Source organism: Poeciliopsis prolifica, unplaced genomic scaffold, assembly GCF_027474105.1.
Source record: "Poeciliopsis prolifica strain line A6 unplaced genomic scaffold, Auburn_PproV2 SCAFFOLD026, whole genome shotgun sequence".
NCBI classification, from domain to species: Eukaryota; Metazoa; Chordata; class Actinopteri; order Cyprinodontiformes; family Poeciliidae; genus Poeciliopsis; species Poeciliopsis prolifica.
The window spans coordinates 1,865,235-1,876,795 of record NW_026562401.1 but is presented as its reverse complement, the minus strand read 5'-3'; positions in this window follow the sequence as shown (position 1 = coordinate 1,876,795).

Below are 11,561 nucleotides of genomic sequence, written 5' to 3'. Positions count from 1 at the left end.
TCCCTCCCTCCATCCCTCCCTCCTCCTGCTACTTTCTCTCTCAGTACTCCACTGACACAGCTCCTCCCCCAGCCAGCCTCATCAGCCGCATCAGGTATTCATTCAAAAAAACACACTCCACTTGGCTCGGCGCCCAGACTACGCTCACACTGAGAAGGAAGGGGTGGAGGGAGCAACAGACTGTGAGAGGAGGGAGAGACTGAGAGCTGGAGACTGAAATGCTTTGCTCAGACAGACGGGCTGCATGAATGTCAGCTACTGTGGGAGATTCGCATTGACATGTGCAAGCCCAGACAGTACACATGCATGTACTGCAAACCAGCATGGGATTAAAATGTTCTAAGTGTAATGCTCACGCGAATCCTTCTTTCAAATATATTTTTTCCCACTGAGGCAAATCTCTCTGTAATCTTCCATGTACAAGTGTGCCCTACCAAAGCTTTTTTTCCTCAGCTACAGAGGGTTTCAAAGAACCACCCAATGTCTTAAAGCTACAGGAATCTTTTCCCCAAAGGTATTTCCTTCAGCATATGGAGAAAATAGTGGTTACACCTCTCCCCTCCCAATCCAGTGCCTTTCTACTTGATTATCCCAAGCTACTCACACAGCAAGGTCTTGCATGGGCACCTCACCAATTGTCATCCTACTACATTGACATCCTACTTATGTTTCTCATACTCCTGAAAGAAAACATTGACAGAAGAACCAACTGCAAATAGATTTATGAAAACTGTTCTTGCATTAGTAATTTATACATGGTTCTTTGCCTTCTGTGTCTGTGTCTTGTCCTGTGATTGACTGGCAACCTATCTAGGGTAACCCACCGTGTGTTGCCCATTCACTGTCTCCAGTGACATTCACTGGAGACAGGAAGAAGCCCCCGCAGGGATAGAAAATGATTTAATGGATTACATCAGGAAACTCAAACTCCAGCCTCTGAAGGTTGGATTCATGCAACTTTTAGATGTGTTTCTGCCATTAAAATACTTGACAAAAATTCTCAGTTCATCGACAGATAGAAGACAACATGCTTAGGAGGCAAGTTAACCAAAAAACTCTTCTTTTAGCCACCGCCCTGTTCTAGTTTTCACCGAGCATGCTTTCTCTGGCTACTCACTGGGTCCTTGGTATTTCCCCATTGTCTCATATTCCTTTCTCCTTATGTTTCTTTGTTTGGTATAGCCATGTTGATCCCAAAGACTGTACTCTGCCGCTTATCATCAGTGGTTACAATGTCCAGTTGGATGGCCATTATCATTTTGTTAGTTTGTCTCTCGAAGTCACGCGGCGTCTCAGCTCGGTTATTTTTCACTACTTTGGTCGTAATTCCTACTTTGGATTAGGAGTCTCTAGTTGGTATTGTAGGCAGATGTCTCTGTATTCCATTCCAGCTCCTTGTGTATGGTCCTTTAATAGCTATAGAAATACTTAATATTTTTATATTCAGCTGGGAATTGTATTGTTGCAGTTGGCTTAGCAGTGAGATATTATCCAATGTTTTGTTTCTTTCCTAAATGATCCAACGTCAGTTTGCACATCATTCATTTGGAGACAAAATCATATGGTTATTACTATGTAGCTGCTATACAGAGCTCCTTTTCTTGATAAAATATAGTTGAAAGCCTCAATCTGTAGCTCATATACCGGTTTGTTTTCACTCTTCATCACACAAAATAAAATCAGTTAATGGGACTCAGACCAGGGATCAATAATAAAGTCTGAAAGGGACTATTCTAAGTCAAATATGATGTAATTTGCTTTTGTAACTCGAATCAGAGTTTAAAACAGTTCAAAGAGTTTACAATCCTCTAAATGGTGCTGTTATCCCTGTTGCTTGTGCTACCAATTTTATTCTTCCACTCAACTTTTTACAGCATTCTGCCAACAGCCAGCTTCTTATTTTAATGACCTTTTGTTGTCAGTGACAACCTGTCATGTCAATAGTTTCCCCTATGATTGTATGTCATAACATGGCCAAAACGTAATATTTCTGTATTAAAATTCCTAAATTCATTGGTCTTATGAAATATTCTTTTTTTTTTTTTTCCAAAAAACTGGGGGTTTTCATTTAGTTTAAGCCATAACCAGTAAAAATCAGCAGACGTAAATATTTGAAGCAATTAATCTACATACTATATTAGTTTGACATTGTAAACTGAATTACTGAAATAAATTAAGTTTTGTAAGGTATTCTAAGTTTATGTGTTGCAAATGTGTAAAGCAACTGTTTTGCAGGAGCTGCTCGGAGGTGAAACACAAATGTCCACAGTACTGGCACACAGATGTAGGCCCTCATAATAATTGCTCATACTGTGTTTCCTCAGCTGTTCAACTTGACAAAAAATGTCCAGGGTGTTTTCACTGCCAAGCAGCTGCAGCTTCATTTTCTCCTGTGACTCATATTTCTTCAAGGAAAAAAAGCTGCCAAGTCACTTTTAAACAAACAGACTATAAAGAGCTATACCCAATATTCAAAGAATTGAAAGCACCACCATGTCACTCTCAAGTGTCTCAAATAACACATTGTAAGTGGACATAAATGTAATTTGGTGTGAGCAGAGGAGAGCCAAAACACCTAGTTTGCGTTGAAGGCAGCAAAGAGTTGAAGATGAGCAGTGGACCTGAATGGAGGACAAAATTCTGTGGCTTGAAGCTCAATCATATACTTCAGCACAGAGAAAAACGTCCATGCTTACACTTATAGTGTTTACTGTCGTCCAACCAGCTGAATGTATTCTTTTTATTTTGAGCACAGTCAACTGCAGACTTTCCAGCGAGTGCTACATTCCACATTGTGGTGCAAACAAAATGAGAGGGCCGTGGAAATTCATAACAAGATTTGTGTCATCTTACAAATAGTATACAAAAGCAAGCCTGAACAGTGCTGGGCTAGTAAGAAAGACTAAGAGGGAAGAAGAAGTGGAGTTTTTCAACAATTAAATGTCTAATTAAGCTGCCATTTAATATAACAAAAGTGGCTATGTAAGTGTAATCTTTATCCTTTCACATTTTTATGTGTTTGGAAAGTTGCTGTGAAAAAAATAAAAATCAATAATGAAAACTAAAATGACTTCTAGCTACAGCAGTTTATGTCACTACAAGATTGCAACCGGAAACACAAGTTCATAATAGTTGTAAAGAGTCACAGAAAATTATGAATAATATGAATCCAAAGATATGGAGAATATTACCTTGAAATCACTGTGAGTCACACCGACAGTTATCCAACCATATATTCTACCTCTGTGCTCCTCTTCCTTACCACCACTAACACAAAATAAATTGGGCCACCAAGACTGCAGGAGACATGTCCAGACATGAAACACTGATCCACATGGGACAGGAGAGCATGTGCAATGGCTGTTTCAGAAAGATAGGCTTCTTTTGCAGGAACAAAACAAAGTTTTTCAAACTCAGTTCGTGATGTCTTTGCATAGATTTCGGCCGAAGTGTCATATTAAGAATGACTCAGCTGATGTATTTTAGATAAAGAAAAAACACAGATGTTCGTTTGTTTAAGCATAATAAAATATATGATATATATTAAATTGTTTTAACTAGGATTTTCTTTTTAACTATTTATGACAGAAAGTTATGTAAATAACTCATTTATTTAGAAACAAATGAGCCATTTAGTTCAATTTTTTTCAATGAAACTAGAGCCTTGATTACAGAAGGCTTCGCAGGGAAGCACACACCTCATACTTGTAGGTATTAGCCAGGCTATTTTTTTCATATGTTGGGAATTTTCCCCTGGTGCACAGTTTTTATTCTAATCCTTATTTTAATTTTAATTTTGTTATAAACACGCATGCTCCCGCTTGCCTTAACTTGGTGCTGTGACACCTGAATTTCCCCAATAAACTGTGGAAAAAAACTGTGCGACAATATGATACTTCTTCTATATTCTGAAATTATAGTGGATTGGCATATTTTCAGAGGTAGATCAAAGTAAATTTAGGTGCTTTTAAAGCATACTGCATTTTTTTTGTATTACAATAAAATAATATGTTTTAGTAAATAAACAAGTTTGATCAAAATCAGCTGAGTGCTTCTTGTGACCATAGTGGCATATTGTTCTTTTTGGTCCAAATGTGGTGCCTATGTATTTATAATTAGCTATCAAGTAAACTTGAAAGCTATGCAGTTTGTGAGAAAAAAAAACTACTTCTGATGTGTGAAAATGGCACTTTAGAACAAACTTCTAGGCAAAAGAGCACCCAGGGAGAGACACGCATCTATAAAAATGATAATAGAAAGTTTGGTGTGTGTTGTAGGCTTACGGGGGGCCTGTGGTGGAGGATCCGAGGGGTAAATAACCCCAGCTCGCTCCTGTCTGAGTGCAGGTCCATCTCTGCCACTGCATACTCCACACTATGTGGGGAGAATGTGAAAGCAGTTACTGCCATGGAAACAAGAGGCAGCTCCACAGCCTCCAGTCCCCATTAGGAAGGATGGGCGGCAACGTGGCTGCAGCTCAATGGTGGTGTAGCATGACACTCTGAAAGAACCTATTGAAAGCCAGTGAATTCAGTAGTTAATGAAAAGAGCAAAGGGACAGCAAATCCTGTACGCAGGTGATACAGAAATCACCGTCCTTTGTAACATTGTGCTCCAATTATATTCATAAAAACCAAATCTATTTTTAACAGTTTCAAACAAATAGAAAGTTTGTTTGCAAACTTTAGTTTTTGTGTACTTTTGTGAAAACTTGTGATGTCAAGAAGCAATCTAACACATGTAAGAGAGTGTGTAGCTTTTTTTATATATATAAATAAGCAGTAGTTTTGTCAGTATTCTCTGTTGATTTCAAGAAGTTGTCGCACTTACTAAGGCCTTAAAAATGATGTAACCTTCACATAATGATGTATTTCTTACCTCAGGGACTCAATCTGGCAAAAACATGTTTTAGTGCAAAAATGATTCATTCTGTAGTTGAGCTAATAAAGTGGAGGAGTGGATCTGCAGTATTCTAATGAACCTTTAACAGGAGAATGACTATTAGTCCTTTTATTGTTTTCTGTGAATGAACCACAGGAAAACGCCAGCACACCACAAACCTTGACATTTGGACATTGTAAAGTTTTTTTTAAGTAATGATTCCCAGTCAAATAGTAGCTGTGGTTTTACACTAGGATACCATTAGACTGGCTTCTTTAACTCTATTTTATGTACTCTCCAAGTGACGAGAGCCAAATTCAGCAGAACAAAACAGATTTCATCCTGAGTGCCAAGACTCTTTTCATTCAGCTGAAAATAGCAAGCCACTGCTTACGCACATCTCCAGAACATAGTTTAGGCAACTAAAGGATCGGGTGGGAGTGATTTGTGGAGGAGGAACACAGCCGCTGAAGGAACTCATAGGGTTGGTTTGAGCACATGAACCAAATGAATCAGACACGCACCAGATTGTGCAAAAGAAAAAAAAAAAAAAAAAAAAGAGCAGAATGAGGAGCCAGGAAGCAAAGTTATTGTTGGCTTTTAATCATAGTTCTCAGAGATGTGCACATGAGATTTGGAAGATGGGTTATAGGAAAACATTTTCAGTAAACACGTTCTGTTTTTATTCGGTAACATTATGTCATGACAGAGAACTCAGCTTGTAATGAGGTTACGCGTTGTATCCGCTGTTACAAATGCCACGTTTAGAGTTAGGAGCTGAGTTTTACCATGACTGACTGAAATGGCCTCTGCAACCTTGGCCCAACCCTATTTTCCTTCTCTCACCCACCAGCTTCCATATGGTCTCAACAGAGGCTACTTTTCTCTCTCCTGTTAGAGATTGGCCGCAGCTCGTACATGCTTAATAATGTGGGTGTTATTCCTTTTTTTTTTTAAGTGGCCCTTATTTGATAGTGAATTGACAAGGAAGTGGATAATGAGAGAAGGGGAAAGACATGCCTCCATATGTGGGTTGTGCTTAACCACTGTGCCACCAAAGCACCCCATATTCTGGGCTGAATATGGGATTATTCCTAAATACTCTAACTGCAAGTCAGACTTTATTTACAGTTAATCAGATTCACTATAACTAGAAGGGTGAATGCTAAAACTGAGCCAAAAACATTCTTCAGAAAAGGACTGCTCAGTTTCTCAGATGAGTTTTACAGAATAAATGGGAAAATGTTTTGACATTATTTATCATTGCACGGCCACTACAAAATAAATACAATTGTAAACGCTGAAAAAATGTTGCATTAAAATTTCACTACATCAAAGGTTTTTTAGGGTTTTTTTTTTTTTTTAATCAGAAAAGAGTGGTGCGCATTTGTATTCAGTAAGCCTGAGGTAATAGTTTTCTAAGTGACGTTTTGCTACAATTTCAGTTGCAAGCCTTTCTGGGTGTCTTTTTGCACCTTGCTCATGTAGAGATGGAAGTTTTTGCCCATTTGTCTTTGAAAACCTAGGTTGCATCTCAACTCCAGAAATATGATCGTTAGGGTAATTGGTCTCTGTGTTGCCTTGTGGTAGGCCATTGACCTGTCCAGCGTGTATCACACATCCTTCCCAATGACCGCTTGAAATGGGTAACAGCCCCCATTTGTCCCTCCAAGGACAATAAGGTAAAAACAATATATCATTATGTAGCAGTGGTGTCCAAAGTCAGAGCTCAAGGGCAGGTACTGTGCATGTTTGAGTTTTCACCCTGGTTCACCACACTTGAATTAAGTCATGGTTCATTAGCAAGCATGTGCAGAACCTTGACAGGCTAAGATGAGGTGGATTAGAGGTACCTACCAATAACTGATGGTGTCATCCAGGATACAACACATCCAGGTGACATAAATTTTTTTCTGCTTCCTGGACATTGAGTTGTTTGTATGAGACTGTTATACAACAATGGTATTCAGTCACACATTTGGGCACACTCAATTTGTATGTAAAACTAATAATTATGTTGGTGACATTCAAACATAACATCATCCTGAAACGCCTTTTGGCAAACTGAAAGAAGGTCTTCAACACAAATGGTGTTGCTCTAAAATGTGTTTCAGTATGTGAGAATGAACTATTACATCATTTAATCTTAAAAAAAATAAATTAATTAATTGAAATGGTAGAGGTGACTGTGGCAGCCATCTTCCTCTTTTGTCACATATTTTTTAACAACTTGGGTTAGTTTCCCTAAGAAAATCTGCACTTTTGTGAGTCCAACTGAAAGAATGAAACGATAATGAAAAGCACAGTGACCAGTATGAAGCCAACCTGTTTACCATTTATGTGGGGAATAATTACATCAAAAGAAAAGTGTACTCCTGTCATCACAACCCCACATGAAAAGAAAGTAAGCTGTGAACATTTAACATGAAAGTTCTCATGGATCATAATTACAGAGGAAGCCCTAAGACTGATTCCAGCTTGATGAATGTGAAGGAGTTTTGTGAAGCCACCGCTGCAGAGCTTCTTCGGAAGTTGCAGGAGGTGATGCTAATACGTGTGGAAAAATGCCTCGTGAAAAGGTTGGCAACAAAGAAGCTTCTTCTGTCCAGGAAAAACACAGATGGACGACAGAGTGATCCTGCAGGAACTACAGTGGAGGAATCACAGGAGACTGATGCAGAGTTATTTTTACTGATGGATCCTCCTTTTGATTCCTTTGAACATCTGGAAAATAATTTGACTGGAGGGGAAGCAGTGAATATTCTCAAGAGAGGAGCATCCTGTCAGCATGCAAGAAGCAAGAAACTACTTACATTTTTACAGAGAGCACTGCCATGCATACAAAAATTAGATCAATACATTCCCCAAAGACTAACTTTTTTTAGCTACAAAAGAATAAAAACACTTCTGAAGTGAGCACTTTAATTTCCCCTTAAAGTTTGATTTAAAACTGGACTTTTGGAATTTTTAGAGCAATAGAAAAAACTTGAGAGTTTTCTCTCAATCAGAAGCAAAGAGCACTCTGGTTACATCAGTCATTTTAGATTTCACGAGCACTCTGCTCATTTCTGTTAGGAATATTTAAGAAGTGTTTAAGTGGAAACACATCTGTGTGGTCTTGATGAGGAGAGGTAACATTTATCTCTTAAATGTAGCCAAGTGCATTTTTATATCCTCTATAAATCGCAATTTGGATCAAACGTACACCAACGTCTGCTTTTGGCTGTGCCTCTTAAAACTAAAATAATAGCCCATAAAGAGTAATTGTTGGATATCTCCACCGCTAATGCAGCATCCATGGTTGTCTTGACAACTCACACTAGTCACGGCCTCAAAGAGAAAATTTACTGTACACATAACCAGCCAGAAACCCATTGTCATGGCATGGGAAATGGTGTAAATGCGCGGCCGCACTTCAACGCCTTCACTCAGTCTCTCTTTGTGCCTTTGCACCATTCATCTAGAGTTTGCACTCACCTCGTATTCGCATCTATTTTTGTAACAACAAAATGAACAGGAGTGCAGGCAATGTTGTTCTATATAATAAAAATTTAATGGCTCTTCTTTTGCCACAAATGAAATGAAAGCTATTTTATTCATTATGTATTGCCATATAAAGGGGTGGAAAATTTTGGGGATTGTCTATATTTTTAGCAAGTACTTGGAAATTAGCTCAAGAATTTAGTAATTATGAAATCTTTTGATTAGGAATAAATGACAAAACAAAAAAATGTGTTTTTTGCAAAGGTATTAATATCCCTTCTTCTGTTTTCCACATTTTGTTTCATCATACGCACACACTTCAAAGTATCTAACTGGAATAGAAGAATACCTTCTCAATGCTCCCACCACCAAAGCCTCATGACAATAGCCACAGAGATATTTGGTTACACGCAGCTGGCTGCGCAATTCAATTTCAAGCAGACCGGTAGAAATTTGTGAGCCAGCTATATTAGTCTGCTATCACCGCACAGCAACCTGTTAGTGTAAACCTCACAGGTTTTACTTTCTACTTTGTGAAAAGTATCAGGACGACAGATTTACTGAGGCAGACATTTCTACAGATAAGAACCTACACATCAATGTTCTTTGAAAACCACTACTTGTTACTTTCCTTTGCTCACAAACCACAAGGCTCTGGAGGCTTGGTGCCTTGTTTATATCTTGCTAACATTTTTGGATGGATGACACTGCCTCGTGAGACACCCAAGCAAATATACATGTACATTTGTTTATTTATTTAGCTTTTCTCTTGATTGAACTTGATTGAACATGATTATCAGGGGTAGATGATAGAATGGCCATGGCCGTCCTGATCTCACCTTGTGGGTGGGACTGCATAAAAACTCCCAAAATTAAACCATATTTGCTGGTCATGACATGACCAAATGTCCGAGTACGCAGGTCTCCTCTTTATCAACAGCTCTCTCCTCTCCAGCAGGACTCAGCCAGCCTGTCATTAGCAGCTCCACTTGAGAGGAATACCAACAGGCGCAGACACACCGAGTGAGCAACAAGCAGCAACAACAACAACCACAGGCAGTGTTTCCACCCACGTCACCTTTCCACCACTTCAAAAACACCTGGATCCTGCCGCTGCTGCTGGGAGGAAAAGCAACACCCACCTGTTAATTCTGGAAAAACCTGATCAAAAAAATATCATCTCTAATGAGGGAAATCATCATCTCTCACAGAGAATATTTCGGGGCCAGACTGTTTCTCTCATCCCCCTGTGTCCCACACATGATTGTCAGAGGAAGCTGTGAGCCCTCCATGCTGCTGGTGGATGACTCCGCTTGTTAAAAAAGAGGCAGAAAGCATGGCAGGAGCTCAAGCTGGACACCGCATCAGCTCCACACCGTATGGCAGGCCATGTGGCAGCAAGCTAGTGGGATTTTCAAGCAAAGCACCAGACAAAGAATGACATATAGAAGATGTTGGTGAATTATACCAACGCTTGCACAAACTTGTAGCTCCCCATCTTTTCTTCTTTGTGACCTCATAATAACTTATGACAAAGGAATTTTATTTGTTGGACTCTAGATTGTTTTAAAAAATGAGCCCCCGATACCTCATCTGGATGCAAAACAGATTATTAACAAAGACAGTTTGCAAGTTTGTTTCAGATTAAATTCTCCATCAATTCCTAGCTGTGGTTTAACCACATTTCTCTGTCATCAGGAAGGAGCTTCTGGTCTTTCCCTGTGGCATGATGGCTGCCAGGGAGGGGGGTCACTGTAATCTGGCAGCACCATCTGTGGCTGTCATCTGAAGCTGCCACTTAGAGAACCTAACACAGTCCTTATGTCAACACTCGCCACCAGCTCAACCTCCAGTAGGATATGCAACACCTCAGAAAACTCTGAAATATGAAGGAAATTATTAACCCTGCTGAAATGTGGTTTAAAGAAAACTGATGTCATGTTATCATATTTTTCCCCCAGATGAAAAGTGAAACCTTCTATTTCAGCCCAAACTGGAACACAGAAGCTGCAGAGAACTTAACTTTTTTCCCTGAAATATGCCAACACAAGTAATGTCCATGTAAATGGTAAATGTACACTAGATGGAGCCAAACGCTGGGACAATGAAAATAATAACTAGCAGTTCTTTCTTTAATCTCGATGTAGAAAGAAATACATGCACGAGTGCTGAAATTATGCAGTAAGTCATCCAGTTGCAACGCATTCACCTGATTTTAAAAAAGAAACGCAGAATACACCAAAATCACTGAGGTAAATGTGACCATGAGCCACAAAACTTTAAAAATGACAAACTATTTTACTAGAAACTTTCCTAGAAAAACCCAACAAAACAAACCATCTGCAAATTCATGTAGCTGTATATCAAAAATAATAATAATAATAATTACTCCCAAAGTTGCTTTATTTAAAGAAACTTATTGAATTTCCCGGAGTATTTTTTGAGTCAGTTATTTTCTGTTTTAAACATTTTTTTCTGTCTATTCCCAACAACAACTGAAGGATGTGGGTCATCTTTTTCTTCCACAGTATTTGTTGTGTTTAGCTGAGGTTAATTAATTGGATGCAACCAAATGCCTTTGAGTAAAGCTTGGTGGATGTTTCTCATTCTATGTATTAAATAAGAAATTTAATCAGTAAAAGATTATTACTATGTATTTTACATATCATTTTCCATCTTAAAAAGATTCTAATGTGTAGCTATTTGTGCAGGTGACTTCCACTCTGCTCATTTTCTGTCTGCAAACTGCGAACAGAAAACACAAGTGACAAAAATATTTCTGAAAGTCAAACTGCAATTTATGACCCAATAAGACTTGTTGGCATATACATAGATCAACTGAACAATAGACTATCGCTCATGTCTTCTCTAAGTTTTACTGAAGTGCTTTTTTCTCATTTCCCTGAGTGAGTCCTGATTTACTTTACTTTGCTTTACATTTAACTATGTTCTTCAAAAGATGTAAGTTTTGTTAAGTTTGTTTGGCAGGTAAAATAAAATTTAAAAAATGTAATGTGCTTGGCAGTGTCAAGAAAGCCAATTCTGGGAAGAGTTTGGTTTAAAAGTATGATCTAAGAGTGATAAGAGGCCAAAAAAACACCCTGTTTGATTCTTTAACTGTTTATATGTGGAGTCTTGGAAACCCATGAAAACATTTCACAAGTTTGAATAAAATTTGAGTTTAGATGTGAAAATTC